General features: G+C 47.3%; 1 long non-coding RNA gene across 1 annotated transcript; it reads right to left on the minus strand.

The window, feature by feature from the left end:
* Nucleotides 1–220: 220 nt before the first annotated feature.
* LOC145721413 (uncharacterized) lies at nt 221–3,903 on the minus strand. Its single transcript, XR_014145086.1, has 3 exons — nt 3,309–3,903; nt 1,544–1,854; nt 221–757 (listed from the first exon to the last, which is right to left on the minus strand). It is a non-coding gene; the product is annotated as an uncharacterized LOC145721413 (long non-coding RNA).
* Between the last annotated feature and the right edge of the window lie 887 nt (nt 3,904–4,790).

Below are 4,790 nucleotides of genomic sequence, written 5' to 3' on the forward strand. Positions count from 1 at the left end.
CACTCTAACACTGTCACCTGGGCCCCAACACCTGTGCCTCCCTGTGGGTCTCCCAAAGTCTCAAAAAGAGATCTTTTGTTTTCTCCTTTTGTTTCTTACCTGAAAACAACAACCAAAACTTTTTTTAAAGATTTTATTCACTTTTTTTTTAAGATTTTATTTATTTGTTTGACAGAGAGAGCACAAGCACGGGGAGCGGCTGGCAGAGGGAGAGGGAGAAGCAGGCTCCCTGCCGAGCAGGGATCCCAATGCGGGGCTTTATCTAAGGACCCTGGGATCATGACCTGAGCCAAAGGCAGATGCCTAACCGACTGAGCCACCTAAGATTTTATTTATTTATTTGAGACAGAGTGAGCAAGAGAGAGCACAGGCTGGAGGAGAGGCAGAGAGAGAGGAAGAAGCAAACTCCCCGCTGAGCAGGGAGCCCAAGGTGGGACTCGATCCCAGGACGCAGGGATCATGACCTGAGCCAAAGGCAGACCCTTAACCGATTGAGCCACCCAGGCGCCCCAACAACCAAAACTTTAATGAGCGCCTTTTTCCTTAAGAATTAGCATTGTCTTCATTCATGTAAAGCCAAGAGTCTCCCACCATTCACACCCCAAATCAAGAAAAATGCCACTCACCTGAATGCACAATGCACATTATGAAGCCACAACACTTCTCATCTGCCTTCCAGGTAATGGTGATGCCCACATTCTTGGAGAGTAACAGGTACTCCGGTTGTAATAAGAAAGGGCTTATTCTAGCAATCTTTCTATAAACAGAGTGGATACCAATTACTCAGATCTTAGACTCAGGTGCACAAGAAATGCAACTTTATTTTTTATAACAATAATTTTTTGTCTGAGATAGTGACCGCTCACCACCCCTCCTCATTCTGCAGGGTGGCAAAAGTGAGATCTTAGCTAATTCACATCAGAATTTCTCAACGGTTCAGGTTTACCGCCCCCCACCCTGCCCCAGGGCTGCATTTAGCCTCTGGGAACGGGGTTCAGGGAAGACTTGCAACATCCATAGGAAGAGCAACTTAAACTCTGCCTCCTCTGAGAGCCCGGGGCGCTGTGACAGCACCCTCTAGTTGTCCTTTGGTTCTCTGTATTGCGTGCTCCCTGCTCTGAGACACGCAGGGAAATGCTCGGCTGCCCTGCAGCCCCTACCCCTCACAGCCCCCCCACCCCACCCCACTGAGGTGGCCCCAGGCCCCTGGGCCCAGGCATCCTTTGGGGTTTCCGTCCTCTCCTGCTCCCAAGGCACGTGGTGCGGGGGCTCCCAAGGCCCGTCACTGCCCAGCCCCCACGGCCTCTCTGTCCGATTCCCTCACTCACCTAGGGGTTACTGCTAGCCTGTTGGCCTGTGGAGCTGAGCAGCTGCCTTTCTTTAAAGGGAGCATGTGAGGCAGCAGAGCACTCACCCTGCCTGCACCGCCAAGCCTCCCTCCCCTCCTCCTTTCCCTCTGGGCCTCAGCCAGGGAAGGGGGGCAGGCCAAAGCCTTGACTCTTGCTATTCCCGGGGTCCCTTCCAGTTTTCAGAAGTCCCATACCCCTTTGAGCTTCTGTGTAACAGTCCATGGCCAAATGTTCCATTTCCCACGGACAGAAGCAGGAGAAGCAGGAAGGTATTTGTTCCTCCGGAAACTTTGAAAGGTTGTCTCAAAGGCAAAACAAAACAAAAATTGCATCCCTTTTAGGATGGAGGATGCTTTTTCCCTCCGTCATTGGAGAGTGGGATCCCCCTCCAAAGCCTGGCTGGTCTGCAGGGGCTTCAGGAACAGTGAGGCAGGTTTAGGGGATGCCTAAAGGAGGGCCCGCTCCCTGGGCGGTCAGAGCATGCTGTGGAGCAAGGAGCCACAAGCTACAAAACAGGAAAAGGTCTTTAAAGAGTTTTAAATTCTCCTTTTTGTAGTCCTACATTTCTTCCTTTGCTGGCTGTCCTGCATAGACTCAGATGCTATTTTTTTTTCAAACGTAGTCTCATCTTGGCCCACTGATACTTCTAGAACCACAACGATTTCTGAGAAGCTTGCCTCAGTTCTACACACCAGTTTTCTCTTGTCCCGGAGTGACCTGCCCCAGATTCCTTTCTGTGGTTTGCCATCAGTCTGTAGGGCCAACGTACACTATCACCGTGGGCAATAATTTAATCTCTCTGTGACTCCATTTTCTTCCATAAAATGGGACAAATCATAATATCTATGACATAATAACACGTGAAGTCCTTAGAACAAAGCATGGTACATAGTAAACAGTCAATAAATATTACTATCATCATTGTTATGACTACCTTCATTACTATGACAAAGCCAATATGAATCCCTACATGGTAAGTCTTAGGCCACAACTCAGATAGGCAAAAAATGTAACTTGCTTTATTTTTCCGTAAGTCTGTTTAGTTTCTCTTTTGTACGCCCCTTCCCGAGTAGCAGAAACTTCATTCCAGTTAATTCAGAGTCTCCCTCTCTCTAGGGTTGTATCTAGCCTTTGGGCCTGGGTCCTAGGCCAGCAGTGCACCCAGGTTCCTACGGCGGAACTGACTTCCCCAAGCATCCAGCTTAGATCCAGTTCCCACTTCCTGGGGAGCATGGGAGCACAGAACACCTCTAGAAGAGGCCAAGTTTCTTCATAAGTTCAGGGGGAATTACAAGAGGGAGAGGGGATGTGGTAGGGTAAATTTTTAGAATCCTATACAATGATTTTCTTCATTACTGCTACTTTATTTATACTCGATGGCCCTTTACCAGTCGAAGTAGACTGTGAGGCATCCGTCGTACATCCCAGGGAAGGGTTATTACATCAGAGAAGAAGAAGCTTTGAAAGAGTTGCAGCATTAATTTTAGGCCATAAACACTAGATTGGAAAGAATATGAGGTGATGGCAAAAGTCAGGTCTTATAAGCCAAAATGAGATACAGCTTCTCTTGGTTAGAAAAGAGGAGAGTTAGAAAGGAAACAGGTAATGAGATTCTGCGTGGGTAGGGAGAGCATAAAGTTTAGCATCCAAACTGGTTCACTTTTGAAAGTGAAAGGGAGTGCTATTAATACACTAGCACCCCTATCCACTGGGACACGTTCCAAGACCCTCAGTGGACAGCTGAAACTGCACATAGCACCAAAATTTATATATACTGTGCATTTTCCTAGACATACATACCTATGATGAAGTTTAATTTATAAGGTAGATGCAGTAAGATATCAACAACAATAGCTAATAATAAAATAGAACAATTATAACAACATAGTATAATAAAAGTTATGTGAATGTGGTCTTTGTGTTTCTGTCTCTCAGAATATCTTAATGTACTGTACTTACCTTTCTTCTTCTTGTGATGATGTGATATGACAGAGCGCTAGGCCGCTATTGACCTTCTGATGATAGGTCAGGAGAAGGATCATGTGCTTCTGGGCCACAGTGGACCATGAATTACTGAAACCAGGGAAAACAAAGCCACAGATAATGGGACACTATTGAATTATGCTGGGATCACAGACACAAACCAGGACTATGCCAGGCAAACCAGCCCAGTCATATGGGTCCTACTCCCTATCCCCATACCTACCCCAGGACCAAGTGGAGGTGAGGGTTTCTAGAAACCATCGATTTGCTTGGGGAATCTGAAAGGAGAGCTCCTATTCTCCTTTGCTTATGAGAAGGCCCTCCAGGGGTCCAGTTGAGCATGGCTGCACAGACAGGGTGGACAAAGCCTGGTGCGCTTCTCCACGCACCAACGTGGCAAGGAAGCATGGCTACTTGTTTTCTCTGCCCTGAAGAAGTTGTTGGTAGCTGAAAAAGAGCCAGGCCCAGCAAGGCCATGGGGCAGAGACACAAGGGTCAGATGGGAAGGGAGCGGGAGTGCCCCAGCAAAGGCCGAGATTAAAGACAGCAGGACAGTACGCAACCTGCCCTCAAGCCACTCCCACTAGTGTCCTCAGCCTGCCACCACAACCAAGCAACCAATCCTGGGAAATGAGAGGGGACCCCACATTAATGAACACATGGAATGGACAGAGATCCTCTGATTTGACTGACACTTCATTTAAGAAGCTGGGCAGAACAGGGACTTGATACAGAAACGCCATGGTTGTGAATATGGTGACATATCTTGCACATCTGAGTTGTGGCCTGAGATTCACACCCACTTCACAATGACACAGAGAACCCAAAGTTAGAATGTCAAGTCCTGGGTGCCTGGGTGGCTCAGTCGGTTAAGCGTCTGCCTTCAGCTCAGGTCATGATCCCAGGGTCCCAGGATCGAGTCCCCAGGAGTCTGCTTCTCCCTCTGACCCCTCTCGTGCTCTCTCTCTCACTCTTGTTCTCTCAAATAAATAAATAAATAAAATCATTTAAAAAAATGTCAAGTCCTAAAGGCAGAAGTCTTGCAACTTTGAAATAAAAGTCCCTCTTGGGGCGCCTGGGTGGCTCAGTTGGTTAAGCGACTGCCTTCGGCTCAGGTCATGATCCTGGAGTCCCGGGATTGAGTCCCACGTCGGGCTCCCTGCTCGGTAGGGAGTCTACTTCTCCCTCTGACCCTCCCCCGTCTCATGCTCTCTCTCTCTATCTCATTCGCTCTCTCAAATAAATAAATAAAATCTTTTTTTAAAAAAATGAAATAAAAGTCCCTCTTTTAAAAAATATTGCCTTAGAGTCTAGTCTTCTAGAGCATTCTGCTATATAGACATGCGATTCTACACACAGGAAAGGTCTGGCCTTTGGGGGGAATGCTTTGATAGAATATACAAACAAAACAAAACAAAACAAAACAAAAAATGCACTTAACCTTCAGTCCAGGGTTTT

This window comes from Leptonychotes weddellii, chromosome 5 (assembly GCF_054177405.1).
Source record: "Leptonychotes weddellii isolate Sample4059 chromosome 5, ASM5417740v2, whole genome shotgun sequence".
Lineage (NCBI taxonomy): Eukaryota > Metazoa > Chordata > Mammalia > Carnivora > Phocidae > Leptonychotes > Leptonychotes weddellii.